This window comes from Dunckerocampus dactyliophorus, chromosome 11, assembly GCF_027744805.1.
Source record: "Dunckerocampus dactyliophorus isolate RoL2022-P2 chromosome 11, RoL_Ddac_1.1, whole genome shotgun sequence".
Taxonomy (NCBI): domain Eukaryota; kingdom Metazoa; phylum Chordata; class Actinopteri; order Syngnathiformes; family Syngnathidae; genus Dunckerocampus; species Dunckerocampus dactyliophorus.
In genome coordinates this window covers 28,644,417-28,667,793 of record NC_072829.1, presented here as the reverse complement: position 1 = coordinate 28,667,793, position 23,377 = coordinate 28,644,417, and the positions used below count along the sequence as shown (strand labels likewise).

The window sequence follows — 23,377 nt, the reverse complement described above, 5'->3', positions numbered from 1 at the left end:
ACAGACTGTTTCATAAGAAGGGGGAAAAGGGGTTCGGGGAGCGCAACAGGTGGTGGCTGAGGGGGAGAGAAACAAGGGTTGGGGGGGGCGCAAAGAGGAGGAACACGGTGCAAAAGTATCAGGTTTCTCTTCTCAATTCAAAGGAGGCTTTGCAACAAACATTCCGACAGAGTTTTTTGCTCCCCGTCTGCATAATGGAGGGCTGTTCTGAGGTCACACTGGCTGGATGGCCTTGGAGTGCAGAAGTGTGTGCGTGTTTGGGGGGTGGGGGGGTCAGAAGTTTAGTTTTCCTTCCCTGACCAGCAACAGATGTATGCAGAGGATTTCTTCTTGACATCATGTCAAGGGCAATTACCTTGGATAGCTCAAGCGAGGCCAAGGGCTTCGGTCCGATGCGTTGCTTCTTGTTTTCTTGACTTCTGTTGACAGAAAAGCAAGAAGAATTAGGATTTGCTGTCGAGTAACGGAGTTTCAAACACAACCTAGTATTTTACGCATAGTTTACAAGGCGTGATGGAAAAGACAATCAGTGTTTCTTAAACAGCGCTATCACGTTGTGAGACCTCAGAGGATTTAATCAGTAGCGGGACAAAGGTCATGTGTCGCAAACTTAAAAGTGCATTTCAGGCAGCTGTTTGATTGGCTGAGATAGGGTGGATGCACACACTGGAATTCACTGTTTCAAAAGAGATAACGCTGAAAATAAGACATGATGGTCACCTCTATAGAGAAAAACATTCAACTTGCCACACATGGCAGCTCATCGTCTGTTAGCGTGTGTTTCAGTTCACGTCAAAAAATTACACCAAAATTTGACCTCGGTTTGCCTACATTTTCCGGTTGGGGTACAATATGGCGAGCGCCTTGTCGTGTTATTAATACGCTGCCTGAGTCCAACTGCGTTCTTTATGTATTTTTATCACAATTGTTCTTGTTAGCATCCTTAACTTGCTAACAAAATAATCTAAATACATGAATGTGAATGAAAAGGATAAATGAACATTTAACGTTAATTTTACCTTCACTCAAATTGTGACTGCTCCCGAAGACACAATATGGCAGCAAAATCAACACCTTTTTGTTTTGTCATAAGTTATTTCTTTAATTCAATAGTGTTTCTTTGCTTCTTTATCAAAATGCATTCTTGGCTCCATTTTGGCTTACTGAGGTGAGAAACATTATTGAATTCAAGAAATAAATCATGGCTAAACAGGAAGGTGGTATTCCAAAAGGAAGGTGCTGATCTTGCTGCCACATCGCTTCTTTGGGAACAGTCACGTCAAGAATCACGTCTTCAGGGAAGGTAAAAGTCACCTTAAACGTCCATCATTTATATGGATTTATACTGTTTTCTGCACATCAAACTATAACATAAAACTATAAAAACGTGCTTTGTGTTAACATTTTTGGCTTTCTGGAACGGATTAATTGGATTTACATTATTTCTTATGGGAAAAATTGATTTGGTTAATGTCCGTTTCGGCTACAATCGGACGTTCTGGAAGGAATTAATGAGGCAAACCAAGGTTCCACTGTATTATGAATTATTAATATCTGATTTGAAAACAAGGAAAAAGTCACGCAAAGCACTTTTTGTTTCCGTGTACCACGTTTGCTGTCACGTTAATATGTTGCTCTTGCTGTAACTTGCCCCAAACTCTTACATGACTAGTGCCGGATTGTTGCTTCAGCCCACTGGCACATTTGGAGACAAAGCCGCTGCTTTGTTCCAGCAAAGTACAAACAGAACCAGACTCAGTGTGTGCACAGGCATGCATCTACCAGTGGGAACATGCCCCTCGGAATAATTCTCATGAGACAGCCCCGTCATTAACCTCTCCCATTCCTGATGCATCCTTTTCCAACTGCACTTTTTAATAGAGTCTCTGCAAAAACAGAAGAGATACGTGCCACCCAATAGCAGTTGTCTTGTTTGTTTGCATAAGGAGACCTGTGCCGCAGCAGCTGTGCACACTTTGCATCCCATATACTCATGTTGCAGCTCTGTAATCATCAGGGTGCTACTCAGGCAGCAATTCAGCTAAAAGGGCTAAAACACAAAACAAAGGCATCGGTGTCTTCATTGAATATACGCAAAACAAAATGAAATGGAAGGTGTGTGTGTGTGTTATGACTCACTGGTGGTTACATTTGTGGACAATTTGCTCGCTTCGACATCAAGGTCTTTCTGAAATGCCGCGCCCGAGCGGATCTCACACGCCCACGAGTGGACACCAACAGTGGGGGTAAACAATTAAAAACACATGTACAGAAGAGAACGCAATCCGGGAGTCGATGTGCTTGCAAAGGGAGCAGCTCGGTGCGGGGCCCCACCCAGGCCTCCAGTCGCACACACATTCCTTAATAGAGCCGCCGGGCCAGCTGGAAGGGAGCCCAGCCTCTCCCGGCACTGACTAACTCCAAAGAAATGTTCTCTTTCTGCCTCAGTCGGGCTCTGTTCTGTTCCGGCCGCCCCGCACACCCCGCATGAGCGCCCACCTCCTGCAGTGTGCCCCAACGCGCACGGTTCTGCTCAAATAAACAAGAACACCCACACCAATTCAGCGACTTTCCGTCTAACGCACACTTTCAGACAAAACGTCGTTATCACATTATAGTCGCGCGACCTGCGAGCCAAACGGGCCCAGTCACAGTCGCGTAAAGTCGGCCGCATACATCTGGGAGCCGATTCAAGCGAGTTCACATCACATTTATCGCCAAACGCCATCATTTTTGGTGAACAAAAAAACAGAGCTGTGGCCGTGGTTACAGCTCCCGTGGACGCAAGGAGGCCACTTTATAGGGTCTGGAAAAGGAGCAAATAAAAGAAAAGGAAGAAAGGAGGCAGCAAATTATTGTCACAACAGAATGGACTCCCTGTTCTTTTCACACCGTGCTGCAGAAGGGAGAAGGCCTCCACAAACATGCATATAGGGTATGCATGCGTGTGTGACGCATATAACAGGAATGCAGCGTCAAGATAAGCGGTGTGCTTCCCAGTACTGCGCATACAGTACTGCAGCCCTAAACCAAACCACACGTCCAGCATGAGAACAAAGCCTGCCCACTGACGCCAGCTTTCTGCTTATTAAAATGGCTGTGACTCTGGGAGAAGTTCTAAACAAAATTGGCAGGGGAAAAAACTTTGAAAAGAGATGTGTGGTGAATTTAGGAGCTCTCAGAAGACACGATGGAAAATAGAGACGTGTGAGGCCTTTTTTTCTCACATCCCTGGATGAGCGAGGTGGAAGGACCTCTGATTGAGTGGTTCATGAACCATAGGAGAGGGAGTGTTTCCTTCAAAACACTTAGCTTTGTTTTTATTGGATGGGTTCCACTGCGTCAATGTATGCAAGTTCTGCCAGGGGTGTCCAAACTTTTTCCAGGATGCAAGCATCACTTTGATATTTTGCAAAGACATGCTAAGAAGTTATATAGACACTAGCGGTCAAAAGTTTGAGAACACTCCAATTTCTCTGGAGGAAAACCCTACATTTTTAAGTGTTAAGATGGTCTGTCTCTCTTCCATTGTTTGCTGTTCAACTGATGTTCACGAGGGTAAAGTACCACAGTGTGTTCCCAACACTGCTTTTATGCAGACAGAGTACTCCAGAACTTGGAACACCTGTAAGGAGGAATGAGTTGCACCAACCGCCAAGGCTTGATCAACCTCCATTTCTGCAGAACAGCTTTAAATTGTTGACCCATTTTGTGGTCCCTGAAACAGGGCATTTTGTAAAATTCCGAAATATACATACTTTTTCAGTTTTGGGTAACGTTACCTTTTTTTAACCTCTGGCACTTCACCACTTACCTTCGTCCCGTTTCAAGATATTCAGTGGACTTGAACGACTTGGATTTCAATAAATAACTGTAAAAATTGGGCTGTAGTGTATTTCAAGAAAAAAAACTGGTGAAAAAGTGTATTATCAGTATGAACCTCTTTGCTCTTTTTTCTCAATTTTTGCTGTTTTTTCCCAAATATTTCAACTTTTTTCTTGTAAATCTCCCTCTTGTAATATTATGACTTTATTCCCATAATATTTGAACTTTATTACCGTAGTATTATAACTTTTTACCCAACCTAATTTTACAAACACTACAGCTTTATTTTGTTTTGCTTGTTTCTTATAATATTATGACCTTTTTTTTGCTTTAATATTTCAGCTCTGTTCCACTAAAATTGCATTATTTTTCCTCACATTGTTATAATTTTATTCCTGTAAAATTGGAACTTTTTATTCTACGGGTGTTTTCTATTAAAATTTAGACTTTAGCTGTTTTTCTTATTACTTTTTATTATTACTTTACTCCCAGAATATTTTGACTTTATTTCCATATTGTTATAACTTTTTCCCTAACCTTTTTTTGCAAAAATTACAACTTCATTTAGTTTAGTTTGATTGTCGCGATATTACAACGTTCCCCACATAATATTGTTATCATTGTTCTCGTACAATTAGGACTTTTTCTCGTTAGATTACAACCTTTTTCTCTGAATATTTCGACTTTATTCTTGTAAAAGTCCTGGATGCTGATTTTACCTTTTTTCAGTTTTCTTGTTAAATTATATTTTTAGAATGTGCCACGGGCCAATAGATCGCATTCCACGGGCCGCAAATGCCCCCCGGGGCCCACTTTGGGCACGCCTGGGCTATACCAAAACTTGAAATAGCTTGATATTTCACACTAATAAGTGAAGCCAAACTGAAGTAAACTAGTCAGCTTGCATAACAAAAACCAGATACTCCTGCACACGATCCAGGGCAGCGTTTTATAATTAAAGTGGGATTTGTTTTTGTGTCCGTCACAGCTGCTGCTGGAATAAGAACAAGTGTGAGTCCATTCATAGATCTGTGAAGAGCGCAGGGGTTAAGAGGACAGCAGGATGGCAAGCATAGTTGCAGATCAGATGCATATTAATAGACATTCCTCAGACATGCGAGACATACGCGAGACTAGAAACAATACCAACACATGAATTGTAGTTTAAGCTTTTTGCGTTGCGCAGGTAGCAAACACTTACAACCATCTATACAGTGGAACCTCAGTTGACAAAAACCGAGGCCATTTTTCCCTTTGGAAATAATGTAAATCCAATTCATGCGTTCCGGACAACCAAAAATATTAACAAAAATACATTTTATAGAGAATAATTTGGATTTTACATGCAGAAAACAAGAATGTTAAATAATTATATATGATGATTCTGAATGGGCCGCACGATGGCCTAGTGGTTAGCATGTCAGTCTGGAGATCGGGGAGATCTGGGTCTCCGCTGGGCATCTCTGTGTGGAGTTTGCATGTTCTCCCCGTACGTGTGTGGGTTTCCTCCCACATTCCAAAAACATGCATGTTAGGTTAATTGGCGACGAGTCAGTGTGAATGGTTGTTTGTCCATATGTGCCCTGCGATTGGCTGGGGAACAGTCCCGGGGTGGACCCGCCTCTCGCCCGAAGTCAGCTGGGATAGGCTCCAGCATACCCACGAGCCTAGTGAGGATAAGCAGCATAGAAGATGGATGGATGGATTCTGAATGGATGTAACACATTGTTGATGCAGGCTTCCCTGGCGAGATAGTATTCAATAGTGTTTCGCACCATCTTTATCAGATTGCTGCCACACCCAACTTTCTTTGGCCCCATGGCGGGTTATTCAAGCAGTTGCACACAATTAAAAAATGCACAACGCCTCGGGTGCTTTGTTTAGGAACTCCATAGCTGAGTGCAAAACTTTCCCGTGGTGGTACAGAGCCAGGGAAGTTTCATACGACCAAACTCACTGCACGTTTGACGAAGCGTTACGCAGGAAACAAGAAGAAGTCATCAGCTACAAGAGAAAAGATCACTGAGCCGCCACTACACTATGGATAAAAGTGGCAAAATGTAAGCAAACTAAGTATTGTACTCCTTTTCACACGTTAACTTGTGCGACTGTAAACACGTGATGTTCCTTAAGGGCATGTCTGAAACTGTGTCACGTTCTGTACATCACCACGCCTCCCCAAACGCTTTGTCTCAACAACAAGGCACACTGTGGACATAACGAGACATTCCAAACTTGAGCAAAGGATGGTCGAGAAGGGTGTGGTTCCAGGGCGGATTGTCTTAGAAGTGCTGTTAAAGACTTCACACGCTGTTGTTACTTGTTTATGTGCAGGCTGGATAATGTGTAAATCCCCCTCGCTGAGACATGTTTGTATATCTGCTATTGTTTTATGACACCCTCCTCTGCCAGGGTGTGTCTATGATGCCTAAAAGAGGCCCTGAATGGGTGTCAGTTGTGAAAAAAAGACATCTATGGCGCAATTGCCGTCACCTTCTTGACGTTTCGCCACAATATCCAACTAAGCACACTGTCCACACTGGCCTGGCCTCCTATCACCGACCCAACAGACCCAACAGAGGAAAAGGAAGAGGAAGTGTGCTCAAGACCACTTTCTTTCCGTTTCACACACTGCTCCATTTGGGCAGCACTGCCAGCATAGAAGACAACAACGCAGAGCAGGTGTGATGGTTCTAAAGCATACCTTAACGTGGATGAGCTCAGGCCCCAAACATTCATGAAGACGGATAGTCACCGTATTTTGTGGGGAGGTGTGGGCAGAGGAAAAATCCATGTAGATTTGAATGCGTGAACCTTGCAGCCATATTTTGGGTGTACAGGGGAAGCAAGGTCAGCGTCCACCACGGGTAGCGTGTTTTTCGGGCAACGTCGAAAATTTACGTCAAAGTTTTGCCTCGGTTTGCGTGCATTCTTCAATATGGCGCACGTGTTGTGAATAAACTGCACGAATCCAACGGTGTTCTTAATGTATTTTTCTTTATCGTCACAAAACGTCCTTCCTTGTTAGCATCCTATTAGCTGGCTAAACAAAATGGCAACCAGAACCGGAAGTTGCATCGCCGGTCAAAACATGTTTTTATGTTTTTACGTGCATAAAACAGTTCTAAATGCATATAAATGATGAATGAAAGGGATGAATGAACATTTAAAGTTACTTTTAGCTTCACTGAAGACATGATTCTCGATACGAGTGTTCCCAAAGTCACGTTGTGGCAGCGAGGCACCATACGGACGCCACCTTCCTGTTTTGCCATGAGTTATTTCTTGAATTCAATTCAATGCTGGCGCTTGAACCTTTCTGCGGCTCCTTTTTCGGTGACCGGAGTGAGAAATTCCAAAAATATCTCATGGCAAAACAGGAAGGTGGTGTCCTTATGGCGTCTCGCTGCCACATTGTGTCTTTGGGAACACTCACATCAAGAATCATGTCTTCAGTGAAGGTAAAAGTAGCCTTAAAGGTTCATTTGTCCCTTTCCTTCCTCATGTTTGTATTTGTATGGGATATGGGAACAATTGATTCAGTTAACACCCGTTTTGGTTCGAGTCGGACCTTCTGGAAAAAATGAATGACGTTAACCAAGGTTCCACTCTATGTAGACGATAAAGGGCTGTTTTTATCTCGGTGGAGGTCTTCGCACGACTCGGTGCCAATGGTTGGCAGTTATGCCCCAAAAAACTTGAATGGCAAAACTTGATGGCAAAATTCAGCGGATTTGCCTTGAAAAAAAGCCCGAAACCGCTCTTCACATGACACCATAACGTGACCTCTTTCACCGCCAGACAACAGAAGTATTTCAACAAACGGTATTCGCCTGGAGCCAAAGCGAGGCCCTGCTCGCTGGGGAATCTTTCACAACCAGTCCCGAGAGTTTCATCACCTCCCATTTCCATTGCTGGCGTATTCATTGTTGCGTGGCGCGGGTACGTGTGCGATCCAATCCCAATCACCGAGTAAAACATGAAATTCTGACTTTTTGCCGAACTGCAACGGAACCGTTTGGCCCCGTGGGCCGGCCTGCGTCACAGTAAATCGCCTTGACGGGAGCAATTTGAGAAACGCCAGACGTTTACAGCCTCGGAGGGCACAACATGGAGAGCAGAGCAGCAGCGTGCAGACAAGAGCAACAGAGCGCTGAAAAGACTTTTTGGGTGTGGCCGGAGAAGGCTGCGGGGCCAGGCGACTGCACACGTTGACGTTTCACTCTTTGCCACAATGACTGAGCGCACATCTCCGTTTCTTTGTCTCACTCACTTTGAGTACTTTTCATTTGGACTCCAGGACTCCAGTTGGAGGCGCAGCTTTCAGAGAGCAAACTTTTTGCATCATAGTCACAAAAGTCTGAGCTCCCCCTGCCTTATGCCTCAAAGCTGGTTTCAATTAGCTTGTCTTTCCAAACCACTGCATTCCATTACTCCCCTCCTCAACCCCTGCTCCGCCCATCCCCCCCAACCCACCCTCTCACTCTCCTTTGCCTCCTTCCTCTGTCCGTCTTCTCCTCGCCCAGGTTATGAGGCCGACCAGGGGCACTCTCTCAGATTCCAAAAAAAAAAAGCACAGAAGTTTTCTGTTATGACAAAGTTAGCACATTCTGCAAACCTCTTCAAACGAGTCATACAAAGAAAAGTCATGTTTATTATTATCATCTCCACGGCAACCCACATATGTAAAACATAAGATGTCAAGTCTTCCCATTCAAGACAGCATGTGCTATTTTTTGATGGTTGTGACTGTAATGACTATCTGTGCCATGCATATAGGAGGATTGAGGCTGTAGAAAGGGTGTGCCTCACTGTGGAGAAGAGAAAAAAAAGGAGGGGGAGGAGGGAGGCAAAGGAGGAGAGGAATCCACACCCAAGCTGGTCGGAGGCTGCACACGCGCATGGCTGCGAAACTTTACTTTTTAAACTTCCAACTCCTCTTGCTAACCCTTTGGTAAAGTGCGACAGATAAGAGGAAAAACACAGCGCGATAACATCAGCACGGGCAAACTGACTCTTATCTCTGCAGCCGTGGCGCGAGTCAACCGCCATCAATATCCCAAACATTCCCAAGCATATGAACACGAATACAGTACGTGGCTGCTTGCTTTTATGAACAAAACATCAAGAATTTGAAGCAATTCGTACACACAGTGTTTTAATTGTCAGAGTAGAGTCGAGCTTTTATGTCTGGAACGCCTTTGACTCACTCTTGGTGCGCAGCTGAAGGAAAAAAGGAAAGTGCGTAGTTCCAATCCTGCGTTCATGTGAAGCTCGCAGGTACACACCCACTTTTGGAACCTGCTCCACTTTTTCAACTTTGAGGCCCGCTTTTCACGTTTAAAAGCTGCATAAATGACTAGTCACCCCCCAACCACCCACCATAAAGAGTCACCACTGATCCACACACACAATGCAAATGATGTAACGAAATAAGACAGGAATGCTGGATTGCAAAGCGTAGTTGAAGTTAATCATTAAAATGTGTTTTTCTCCTATGATAATCACGAGAGTCAAAGCTCAGTAGGGACATAAGAAGTATGCATAACTTTTCAACCGGGGTGGAGAAGAAGAAAAAGCTTACCTGTGCGCCCTCGTTGCGCCCGAGAAGCCTCACACAAGCTTGAGCATCCTTGAAAACGTGTTGTCGTCTTCCCCCGTCTCCCCAGCCCAAAGAAGAGCGCCTCTCAACTTTGTCTGATGGGAGTCTATCACTTTTCCTCCTTCTCGATCAAGCAAAGTTTCCAGGGCGTTTTCTTCCCCCACCCTCTCTCTCTCTCTCCCTCCCTCCCTTCTCTCTGCTGCTGAGTTGATTGTAACGTCTTGTTTTCCCGGTGTAGCTGCTCCTCTGGGCTGAGCAGAGTGCTGGGTTAGGGTGCTGGCTTGGGCTCCTGGTTTGCAGAGGGGAGGGGACCGGTGAGAGGGAGTGGTCCGCGGCGGCCACGGAACCAACCGCTGCTGCACATGAAGGCCTCAAAAGACACACAGCACAGCAAATATATGGCGTGTTTTTAACAGAAACAAAAGCGAAAGTCTCCAGTGAGCTATGATAATGTAACCATACCTGCTGGAAAAAGGGGGATTAAAAATTCCATCCATCCACCTTCTGTGCTGCTTATCCTAACTAGGGTCGCAGGGTAGGCTGGAGCCTATCCCAGCTGACTTCGGGTGAGAGGCGGGGTACACCCTGGACTGGTCGCCAGACAATCGCAGGCATTCAAAATTAGAATACAAAATAAATCAATATGAATATACAGTCGTCCCTCGCAATATTGCGAAATAAACAAATGATCGCTGTTTTATGGTAGGCCATATTTATCTATCATTAGTCCAAACATATTTAAATACAAGTAATATGTAGTATTCTGGTCACTAGAGAGAGATTACCTTACATGACATTACCTTAACACTGCATGAAGTCAGCCATGGCATGTCCGCCATGATAGAGTTGGACATGACAACTCTCCCATTCTGTGTGGAAGTGGTAAGTTTTTCTCAAGTTGAGAAGAAATAAATTGGAGGCTAACTGGTTAGCTCTCTAGCTATAGCAGCCCTCTCGCGTGCCTGCAGCAAAAGAGTTGTGCAATGTGTTGTAAATAATGAATAATGGGAGTGCAAGGGTGACGAGGTGTGTTATTTCATGTCTACAGGGCACTAATAATGTTACATTTTTTTAGAAATGTTAAATATTTAGAAAGTCATCAAAAGGTTTTATATGCGCTAATGAAAATATTAAACTTTTTAACATTGAATCCTACATCACAGAAATTCACTTATCACGGTCGTGTCTGGAACCACTTCACCGCTATAAATGAGGGACGACTGTGTACAGGAACCAGATTAAGTAGACATGACAAAAATATATCATTTTTTATCTACTGGGGAATAGTGAGGCAACTTTTTTTTATTAATATTATTGAGGTCTTTAAATTACTCATGTGTTCAACTAGCATGTGACAAAATTTCATAAACATTTTTTCAAAAAGCATTGTTTTGGACAAAATTAGTATGTTTACCTTTTTTCAAGTAGCGGTTCGGGCATCGTTTAAGCACCCGCACAGTTTCCAAAGTGCCAACTTGGCACCGGTATTGGACAATATGTAGACGATACCCAACCCTACTTGCCTCAGGCTGGTGGTGGACATGTGAAGTACAGTGGAACCTTGGTTCGCATCATTCATTTGATTCAAAAGGTCCAACTCTAACCAAAATAGACGTCAACCGAATACATTTCCCCCATAAGAAATATTGTAAACCCAATTAATCCATTCTGGAAAGACAAAAATGTTAACACAAAAATCGTTTTTATCGTTTTACAATGATAGTTTGACATGCAGAAAACATCTAAATGCATACAAATGATGAATGAAAGGGATAAATGAACATTTATGGTTACTTTTACCTCCATTGAAGACGTGATTCTTGACCTGACTGTTCCCAAAGACACAATGTGGTAACGAGTTCAACCACTTTGGCTGTATTTTAGGTTACTGAGGTGAGAAACCCGACTGAATTCAAGAAATAACTAATAACACAACAGGAAGGTGGTCACATTGTGTCTTTGGAAACAGTCACGTCTTGTTTTATGCATGTAAAAGTATAAAGACGTGTTTTGTGTTAACATTTTTGAGAGTCACAGCTGATGACATCACAGACTGGCAAAGTAACGTACTGACTTCCAGTTGCCATTTTGTTAGCTAGCTAGTAGAATGCTAACAAGGAAGGATGTTTTGTGATTTTGTGATTAAAAATACATGAAGAACACAGTTGGACTCACGCAGTGTATTAATAACACGACAAGACGTGCACCATATCGCACGCAAACCGAAGAATGCACACAAACTTGGGCAAAATTGTGGCGGAAATCTTCGATGTTAACCAAAAAACACGCTAACCGGGGCGGATGCTAACTGTACTAACTTCCATTGTCCCTCTTTTGACATAAAGGACTTCCTTACATGGATTCTAAACTAAATGCCACAATTTCTTGCATTGTAAATGAAATTAATTTTTATCATGAGTTCAAATGAACGACCTAAGTGTTTTATTGTTTTGAATTTCCATATGAATTCCACCACAAAATGGTTGTCATGTGATAGACTGTGATGTAAACATGTTATTATGGGATTGGAAATGACTGCACATGACTCATGCTGCAGTGCTTCACTTGAAAATGCCGTATTTATAAGCTTGAGCTATGTTGTACTCATTGTGCATTCGCTATTTCGCTTTCCTCGTGATTTCTCACTCAGAAAATAACATTTGTAGCTGTCAGAAGGGAGATCATCGCCGCACTTGTACTTTTAAGTAGGTGCAAATGTACGACTATTTCTGAGCCCGCTCATTGTTACGTGCACCACCCCTCACATGTTTCCCATTTCCTCTCACCGCCGCTGGACATCAATCTCAAGTAAGACACTGACTTTTTGGATGAAGTGCTGTGTCACACCCAGTTCAAGCAAATGCAGCACGCCCCAACTCATCCCCAAATGTTCTTCCACTTTGCAACAACAGCATGCAACGTACTGCTTGCCCAGATGCAATATATCTCCACTTTATGGCCGTGTTGACTTTTCAACATCATGAAACAACATTTTCTCTGTTCTCCTGCATGTCCTGTTAAAAAGTTCATAGCCAAACGAGCAATGGAAACATGTACAGCTATCTCCACAACCGTCCTTCAAAAACACGTACTTCACTTTAATTGCTGTGACTTATTTAACCCTGTGAAACCCCAAAATATAAATATATACATATACAAAAATATATATATATATATATTAATATATACATGTGTGTGCATGGCTCAAATCAAGGGTACCCAAGTGTTACATTTAAAATTTTAAACTGGTGGATAGACCTTGGAAATGTTATAAACACAAACTTCAAGCATCGCAAAACACACCCAACATACCAGAGCTCAAGACATCTTCCATTTCCCATAGCAACCCTCTGAAGTTCACTCTTTCTTACATAACTCGGTGTCCATCCAGTGTTAGACTTTTGTTCAAATAATCTTATTTTACTCTTTTATACTCAAAAAAATCACTTTAGTTGCAGAGTTGAGTAATTATTCCATGAATATATACCATTGTAATCATCATGGGGTTTGTTTTTCCATGGAATTATGTTCTTCAAAATTTTCATCGGCAGGCGGACACGAAGGTGATGTACTTTTCACTAATGATTACACGACCATTATTTTTTTTTACACTGAGAATATTTGAATAAAACACATTAGAAACCAATTTCAGACATCATTCTTTAATTCTAAGTAGAAATCATGACAAAATGATCAGAGAAAATATTGTTAATTTCACAATAAAAGAAGACATGCTTCACATGTAACATTTCAATGTCCAAATATAGACACTTTTTTTACAACATAGCCGCGCTAGCGCAAAATAAAAACATGAACAGGCTTCATTTATGGTTTGGTAAGCTTCCTCACTCTCGAAACGTCAGAGTGATAGGGATAGTACACATTGTTAGAACAACTACTTCAAATACTACTCAAGTGAAGTTGAAGACAGCAAAGGGTACCCTTGATCTGAGCCATGCACATATATATACAGTATATATATATATTATTCCGCATATATATATAGGAAGTCCCTATATATATATATATATATATATTAAAGCCTTGATTCAAATATTTAAGAATAATTTAAATAACTTAAAAAACATTGCAGTCAGTCATATACAATTACAAATAATTTTCATTAAATAAATTTAAAAAATAGTCACATTAGTCAGGAATTATTTGTTAAATTATTGTACCAAAAAAATAAAGAAAAAATGTATATGCCAGTATGGCAGTTATATAACATTTGAATAATGATGTATGATTTAAATTTGTGATCATACAATTAAAAAAAAAACATAATATATTAACAAATACTTTGGTTTTGAACCCTGTAAAACCACAAAATATATAGTATATCTATTTTTTAAAGCCTCGATTCAAATATTCAAGAATAATTAAAATAAAATAGCAAAATATTGCAATGGAGGCGTGTTTTCACCAAAACGAATCCGACTGACGTCTGTACGTCAAAACCAACTGTCAATAATGCGGATTTCGATCCAAAATGTAAACGCATTGGTATGAGTTGATGGTGAGCTTTGTGGAAACATATACAGTAATCCCTTGTTTATCACAGTTAATCGCTTCCAGACTCAGATTTGTATTTATAAATGGAATACTTTTGTAGTTGGAGCATAGAAAACCTTTTTTAACATTATTAGGCCCCTCCAGACATGAAATAACCCCCCTATAGTCACTTTTACACGCACGTTACCCAATATAGTAAATATAATAAGAGAAAACAAGCCACATTAGGAGCTTGACAAAGTTTTGGGCAACAGTTATTTATTGGAAAATGACCAACCAGCAGTTTGCAGTTAGTTTTTTGTGTTTCATTCGTGAAAGTAATTAAAGCCGTTCATACAAGAGCCATTGCGTTTTGCTCCATTAATGTACCGAAAATGAAACAAACTGTGACAGTGTGAGTTTGATTTCTGCAGTATCGTCGCTGCATTGAAAATGCTCGCTGCAATGTGAGACGTGTACTAACTTTTGTCCCTTTTGAACTTATTTGATGATATAACCTCATACGTATCAGCACGCAAAATAAAATCTCACAGGACTTCACAGAAAAACTGGTGTGTGAGTGTTTTTGACATTGGCGTTGACATGTGAGCGTGTCCACCACACACCAATGTCCAGTGTCCTTGAAACACCTCTTGTCCATGAGTCACACCCTTTTTTTGAGAGCGAGAGAGGGGAAATGACTGTGCTTTTGCTGCAACACAACAGGGAGTGGCACAACTACACTCACACACACACACACACACACACACACACACACACACACACACTGTTGGCTTCGTATTACCATGTTACGCCACCGGCAATCACGAGAATGCAGATTTTGTTGTTCTTTGAGACAGTAGAAGAACAGAAGCTACTGTGTGTGGATTGTATATGTGTGCGCTGGCGTGCATGCTGCGATAAAAGTCGAGGAGTGAGCTAAGACACTCTTTGGACTGCAGCTGTGTTGTAAATAAACATTCCTAAGCTGCAGGACTTTGACTGAAAAGTTGTTCTTGGAATGAGGCGGTGAATACATTGCACAACATGACCTCCGCGAGTCCATCGTCGGAGGTCCGCCAGTTGCTTTTTGCAAGAAATTAATTAACTTATTGTTAAAAAGTGCACACCGATGAACAGAAGCCTTTGGGTCAATGAAACAAATACATTCCGAGCCAAAAACTCTCACTGACTTTGGAGTTAGTGAATTCAAAAGCCGACATTATCAAGTAAATCAGTCACTCTGCTCGGGGCTCCGCACACGAAGTGCGCAACTCCTGCTGCTGATCTAACTTGCACAATGGACAAATATTTCAATCCATCCACTTCATCAAGGGATCCAAAGGCCAAAGTGGTTAAGCTGAGAAAATACATTACGTGTAGATTCCCAGTCATCCAGGTCACGCTAATCCACCAAAGGTTGAATCGAGGCAACTGGCAACTTCTTGTTGCTTGAAGACGATTCAACTTTAATCCAAAAGGCTTCTTCAGTTCTAAATTTTAGGTGTCTTTGGTGGCGTGGGTGTGCCCCCTGAGGATGGTCACCACGGGCTGTGGTCAGTGTGGCCCGTGAACGACCCTCTTGCATCGCAGTAGGTCGTTCATCTGGCTGGTGGCAAAACAACCTGCACTGGTGAATTTGTCATCTCTTAACAATATGAATGGATTATATTTTTATAGCGCTTTTCAAGGCACCCAAAGCACTTCACAGTGAAGTGAACCCATTATTCAGTCACATTATTCAGAAAGTGAGCACAAACCTCCACTAGGGCACACTCCTTCAGGCAGCATTAGTACAATGCAATATTGGCCTGGAAGCAGGAGTTCAGAACATTCATGCCCAACCTTCCGCATTTTGAAAAAAAGCTCCAAAAAAATGAAACGCTCAAGCCAAAACGCTCAAAAGATGCAGAGTCAGTCACCTGCAAGAAGTGCTTGAAGGTGATATTGTGCAAGTAACATCTTGTAAGCAGCGTCGTGTCCTGACAGAGGCACACGGAGTCTGACGCCGCTCGTTTAAAGCTTTACTTAAACGCCAGCAGTGTGTTCTTCTTTTTTCCAGCACAGGAGCTTTGTTTAAGCTCTGGTATCGTCTCAGAGGGGCTAATTTGCCACGGGTGTTGGGTAATACACTCCTGATCCAAATTTTAAGACCACTTGGAACATTTCAAGATATTACATCTTGCACTGTTGGATCATGACGAGGTTCCAAGTAGAACTTCAAAATGCAAAAAGAATAAATGGGAGTGAAACAAGAAGTATATTTAAACAAGTAATTTATTGCAAACAAGCATTAAAGTGAACTACGCGGTTCAGCAGATGATCGAAAGTTTAAGAACACAGTCCTTCAAAGCCAAAATCTTGAAAAAATTGGGATTCAATGTCATTTTCACGGTGTCATGATCTCTTGATGGCAAAGGCAAAAGAAAGCTTTCCCTCTTTGAACGCTGTCGGATTGTTGAGCTGCATAAGCGAGGCCTCTCACAGCGCGCCATTGCTGCGGAGGTTGGACGCAGTAAGACAGTCATTTGCAACTTTTTCAAACATCCTGAGGCTTATGGAACAAAAGTCAAAGTGGTAGACCCAAAAAAATGTCAGCGGCCCTCAGCCGGAGCATCCCATTGGCTGTCCGTGAAGACACGGGACCATTGTCGGCTCAAATGAAGGTTGTTAGGTCGTGATCAAACAAACATCTGCGAGAGAAGGGTTTTAAGAAGAAAAACGGTCTTCAAAGCCCTCGTCTCCTACAACGCCACACAATTTGCTATTTGGAATTTGCACGACAGCACCAAACATGGGACATTGAAATGTGGAAGAAAGTGTATTCTCTGATTAGAAAAGATGTACGGCTTCCAACGTTACTGGCATGGCCAGGAGATCCCACCTGAGATGTTTTCCACGCGGCACATTGGAGGGGGCGCCATCATGATCTTTCAATGGAACAATGGAGCTTCGGGTTGTGCAGGGGTGTCAAATGGCAGTTGGCTATGTGGAGACGTTGCAGGGGGCATCCCTCATGACTGAAGGCCCTCGTCTGTGTGGTGATGACTGGCTTTTTCAACAGGACAACGCTGCACCTCACAAACTTCTTCCAGAGGAATAAGCTCACCCTTTTGGATCATCCTGTGTGTTCCCCTCATCTAAATCCAATGAAGAACATTTGGGGGTGGATGGCAAGGGAAGTTGACACAAATGGACATCAGTTCCAGCAGCGGATGCCCTCCGTGAAGCCATCTTCACCAACCTGGAGCAACATTCCCACTGGCATCAAGCATGCCCAAACCAAAGAAGAATGGCGCAGGTACACATTACTGAGTACTTTCTTGAATATTTTATTTCTATTTTAGGTGTGTTTCGAGATTTTTTGAGCTATGGTCTTAAAGTTTTGATCAGCTGATGAACAGCCTATTTCACTTTAATGCTTCTTTGCAGTAAATTGCTTACTCCAAACATTTTTTGTCTCACTCCCATTTCTTCTTTTTGCATTTTGAAGCTCTACTTAGAACCTCTTTAAGACCCAAAAGTGCAAAATATAAATTCTTGCAGTGTTTCAGCTGCTCTTAAACATGTTGATCAGGAGTGTAGTATGTAAGAATACCCAACCATAATCGCATCTTTGCTCCAAAGGCCCGTTGCCCATGCAGGTAGATAACAGCTTGCGTTGTGCTGCCAGCATTGCGGCTGTTATGCTCCTCACACGCCGCCTTCTGCTCTTGCACCTGTTTGCTCAGCTCCACACGTTTGTACTTTTTGGAGGTGTGGTCCCTTGTTTTCTTTGAAGCTGACCTGTTTCAGCTCAGAGCAATTGAGGCTTCCAGACAGACAACTTTTTGTCACATGCGCACGCGGGCGTAACAAGACGCCTCGCAAAGCCTATATGGTTTCTGCGCTCACATGACAAAGCCGTCGGTAAACGGGGGCATCTTTGCTGCAAAGGCTGACATCACCATGCTGTGGTTGCTGTTTTGCAAGAGTGTGTGCCGAAAATGATGAGTCTTTATTGTTCCCCACCCACTGAAATCATTCAACAGTGGGACTGATCAGCAGATAAAGATAATCCCAAAGTATTGTGCAATCCACAGGGGAAATATCCTGCGTTTCTCACATTGGGAACATGTTTTAAATCAACCTAATCCCTGCTGCCTATCAGTGTTTGAGGGCAGGTCGCTTCAGCTGAATACGAGGATATGTGGGAACGGGTGTGTTTCCTGCGTGGTCCTAGGTGTGGCAGCCATCCCCGAGCAGAGCAAATAACTTGGCTCACACACATTGTGAGTCACGGCTCTTGGCTACAATGAAAACAGGACAGCTCAGACAGCAGAGGAACATCAGGATCAGATAGTGGGAGGAATTCATACTGAATATCTATACAGTAGAGCCGTCACAAGCAGAACAATGCATTCCGTTATAGAGCGTCAATACCAATCAATCTGATCATTCATCTGCTATCACTTCTATTTGCTAAACTATGCTAAAATCAGGCATGAGCGCCAGCTGGCATGGATTCAAGTTGAACTCCACATTGTGACCCTGGCTTCTCTTTGTGGACAAATATTCAAGCAAAATATCGCGTTGAGCGTTAACATTTGGATTTGTCGCCACTTAGTTAGGTCCTCAAATATTCCGACAAGGAAAACGGTGAAATTCTAGCCTCAATTTAAGACGTTTATCAAAAATATGGCGTTTACCATTCAGAGATTAGAGCCACTTCTATTTGAATAATACCTGAAGGCTGGAGGCCCTGTCCGTCACCAAATTCCAAGTTTTCCTTCCTGAAGATGCTTTGCCAGACCGTCACTGCAGCCACCTTCATTTGCTGCTTGCGGTCTTCACTGTTGTCTCCAAAGGGAGAAAAGCGCGCTGTATTGACCTGATTCGCTTGAGGAATATTCTTATTTCTTTGCCTGCTGTGTACGCTTTCCAAAATGACTGTAATTACGACATGTAAATGCCATCTTTTTTAAAACATTAAACATTACCACTGTCCAAAGATGTACTTGACACACCTGCCTTCAGAGACAGTCATTTGATGTTGGAAGGCTTTTTCCTGTGTTGATGCATCATTAAAATAAAGACCACACTGATTCTGTGTGCTGTGGGACAACCGCACACAACGTGTCATCTTAAAGCACGGGTGTCCGACTTTTTGCAGGGTGTCCAAACACATGTAGATGTGCTAAGCAGTTATGCATACTTCAAGGAAAAAATGCATCTCAACTGTGAAATAGGTGAAAAAGCGGATTTTTAGTATCAGCTTTGGTCTTTGCTCGGTTTTCCCATTTTTGCTGTTGTGTTTTTTTTATTTTCAAAAAATATTTCAACATTGTTCTTGTATATTCTTCTCATAATATTATGGTTTCATTCCCTTATATTTTTACTTTATTCCCATAATATTTAGACTTTTTTGTCAACCTAATTTTTCAAAAATGACTACTTTATTTGTTTTGTTTGTTTTTCATAATATTACGACTTTTTGTCTTAAATATTTCAACTCTATGCTACTAAAATGACATTATTTTTCCTCATAATATAACAAGTTTATTCTCGTAAAATTGCGACATTATTTTCTCGTTAGATTACATCTTTTTCCCCTCTTAATATTTGGACTATATTCTGTAAATTTACAGCTGTTTTTTCATTTCTGCGTTTTTTTTATTTTTTATTTTTGAAGTATTTTAACGTACTTCTGGTAAATTTTCTTCTCGTAATTATGACTTCATGTTTGGACTTTATTCCCGTAACATTATAACTTTTTCCACAACCTAATTTTCAGAAAATTAGAAATGTATTCATGATTTTGTTTGACTTTGAAAAAAAGTAGTTTTTCTTTATTTCATCTTAATGCTACTAAAATGAAAATTTTTCGCATAATATTCCAAGTTTATTCTCGTAAAATTGTGGACATTTTTTCTCGTTAGAATACAGCATTTTACGTCTTAATATTTTGACCTTATTCTTGTCAAATTACAGCAGTTTTCTTCATTTCTGCTGTTTTTTTTTTATTTCCACCTATTTCAGCTTTACGCTACTAAAATGATGTTATTTTTCCTCATATTACAAGTTTATTCTTGTAAAAAAAATTCTCATTAGAATACAACTTTTTCCTCTTAATATTTTGACTTTATTCTTGTAAAAATAAAGTCTTTTTTCGTAAATATTTCAAGTTTATACAACTAAAATGACATTATTTTTCCTCATAATATTATGAGTTTACCGTCTCAAAATTACGACTTTATCTCGTTAGATTACAACTTTTTTCCCTTAATATTTTGACTATAATGTGAAATTACTGCAGATTTTTCCATTTTTGCTGTGGTTTCTTTTTGTTAGGTTTTCTTGTTAAATTACATTTTTAGACTGCGCCGCGGGGCCGCACTTCGGACACCCCTGTCTTAAAGCACGTAAAGACTTTTAAAAGGCACCAGTGCTGCCAAATCACAGTTAACATCTGAGGTGCACGAGGCAAAAGGCCAGTTCATGAGTCATCGAGTGCTAACTCGTCGGAGCATGAAGATTCAATAGAGTTCATTGTAAAACACGGCGCAGCAAAGAAAAGTGCTGTAAGCATTTCCCAATCTTTCATTTGGTACATTAGGTCCTGTATATCAGGCGGCGGGGCTCACATGATCAAGCAGATGATGTCTTTGTGTTCATTCGTCATTGCCACCGATCAATGTAGAGTGAAAGTAAACGCTTCCTTGGCACGTAACCAAAACAAACTTGTGATTGACACAAAGAGCACTCCCTTTTTCAGCATCTGCTTGCAACAAAACACCTTGTTTGCTGCTTTTGTGCCTTGTTGAAAATGTTATTACGCCTTAAAAGGGCCACTTCGGCATCCTGACATCATGCGTAAAGTAAGTCATTCTCTCCACCAACTCAATTGAGCGCAGCAACAACAGCAGCTCTGTAAGATCCTACACAATGCAACATTGTCGGTGTGTTTGTAAAGACTTTAGGACAGGCGGTGCTGAGGACACCCTCGTAGAAACACTGTCAAGTACTGCACGTTTCTTTACAGCAGCGCGTCTGAAACAGTGGGGCGCGGCCTCCTGGAGGCGCTGTGAGGTATCAGGAGGGCCGCGGCAGGCATTTTGTGTAGCAGTGTAGTTACTCGTGCTCGAGTGATCCTCCGAGAGTCCTCCGGGTAGGTGGCAGTTCTACTCAAATGCATCAACAGGCTGACGAGGAGTGCAACGAGCTTGGCACAAAAAGAGGATCATCAAACGGAATGACAGCCTCACTCACGGTATGAACAAAATCAAAACCACAACCGAATCACAGCAAATGAACACACAACTACTATGACTACGTGCGCAATAAACAACAACCACAAAAATGTTAACTCGAACTGCAGCTACAAAGGTGTCCTCTCCCTCCGCCCACCCAGCATGCCTTGCAGTCACACTGGAAATAGTTGCTAAGAATTATGTTTGTTATGTCGGTTATGCGTTTTACCTACCTGGGATGTGTTTGCACCACCAGTTAAGACGACGCTCTCTTTCATGACCTCCCTGTCTTTTGCACTGTGTCGTCCACGTGGGCCACGGTTAGCAGTGACGGTTAGCCTCTGAGGACCGCCTGTAACTGGAAACGTACACATGTATCATTCACCTCATCATGTTATTACACGTTTGATTGCTACGATTTTCATTTTCACTGTTTTACCGACAAATTCACATCGAAATAAGAAGTCAACGTGCCAAGCAGAAATGTCAGTGTAGAACTATTCAATTCATTTTAAATGGGCTTTGACAACAACAAAAATAAACTCAAGCGCATACAGTACAAATTTTCTGTCAAAATGAACAGAACAAATGCACGTAGCAAGGAAGACTTTGTGTCTCCAGTCGGGAGGGCAGGACAAAATCGAACTAAGAACCACTGCTTTAAAGGAATGGATCTTGCATCTGAAGACATGAATAGTCGGCACACATTTCTATAACGGTCCTCTTCTGCTTTTAGGAAATGCTGTCTTACTCTGGCACCTTTAAAAGACAAGAATTTTTAGCAAAATTGCTGCGATAATTTTGTCTGTACAACTCAGCAGCTTGAAAAGTAAAAGAATATAAACGTGAAGCATACTCACATTCAAAGCAGTTCTCAGGCACGATGTCAGTCAAAATCAAGAGACATTCTTCGGCTTCAGTACGAACAGTCGTTGCTGTTACTTGCATGACAGTTCAAAATGTTAAAATGCTACTCGACTGCCCGTCTTACATTAGCTTCAACCGAGCACAGCCAGTGATGCTGCCGTTGTACTGTAAGTGCAGCAGCGCCTTGGTTAACATCATTCATCCCTTCCGGGAGGTCCGACTCAAACCAAAATGGACTCTAACCAAAGCAAATTTTTCCATAGAAAATAATGTAAATCCAATTAATCCGTTCATCATATTTACCTAGTTTTGTTGGAACCCCCCCCACAAAACAAACAAAATAAACACATGACAATTTGCAAAAATGCAAAAATATATCAAACTAAACATCAGCATTCTAGACCCAATACATGTACCTTGCCGTTTGCCAAAATCATTTCTACAAAAATGAGTAGCTCGTGGCCATTTTCATTTTCTAAAAGTAGCTTTCGCAAGGAAAACGTTGGTGACCCCTGGTGTAAACACACTCACACACACACACACACACACACACACACACACACACACACACACACACACACACGCACACACACAGCAAGAAAAACGTTGGTGACCCCTGCTATAGAATATGTTTGAATGCTGATGTTTTGTTGTTGGAACCAGAAATGAGTGCTATGGATGTAAAATGAGACTGGCAGAAACACAAAGTGTCACCCTCGATTGATAGAACGTGACACGGGAACGGGAGATCTGAATGCATCAACTCTGAAATGACGACCGTCTTCTCTGTGAGCCGTAAAACTCGGAGGTCTTGTCTCGGTACGGTCCATCGCATTTCTCTTTTGTGAGGTATTTTCTTACGTCTGGCGCAGCAAATCTGATATCTGAATCTGATTCTCTGCGTATCGACGTGCAGTTTTTCGGGTGGATATGTTTGAGGTGGGCAAGTTAATTTTGTTGCCTTTTAATTTGCTACCATTTTCAAATAAATTCGGCATACTGGCTCATTGGCGTTGCAGGGCTCACCTTGCTCATTATTAATATTCCCACACGGGGGCTGTGGCATTCGGCTTTGCAAGCACCTTTTTCCCTCCTAACTTCTACTACGTTACCTTGCATTGCTCCTCACTAATCTCCACTCTTTTGGTGCATGTGTAAGCTAACGTCTCCACCCCCCCATTATTATTCTTGAGACAGCTTTTGTCTGAACAAGAAATCTCGTCACATTTCAATCTTGTAACACGCATAATTTGCACAGACGTGATTTTTGGAGAAGACAAGCCGTCTGCTGCCATGACATTATCACAAGTCCGAGTCAGTGGCGGCCTGCGGAACTTGAAGTGATTCCATGTTAGAAGTG

At 41.9% G+C, this 23,377-nt stretch overlaps 1 protein-coding gene across 1 annotated transcript in view; it reads right to left on the bottom strand.

Moving 5' to 3' along the window:
- Nucleotides 1-9,620, bottom strand: part of ahnak (AHNAK nucleoprotein) — a 35,079-nt gene extending 25,459 nt beyond the window's left edge. The window contains exons 1-2 of the mRNA XM_054791396.1: nucleotides 9,410-9,620; nucleotides 356-419 (exon numbers count right to left, since the gene is read on the bottom strand). The gene's annotated coding sequence lies outside the window, so the exon portion shown is untranslated. The remainder of the gene's footprint in view (nucleotides 1-355; nucleotides 420-9,409) is intronic.
- Between the last annotated feature and the right edge of the window lie 13,757 nt (nucleotides 9,621-23,377).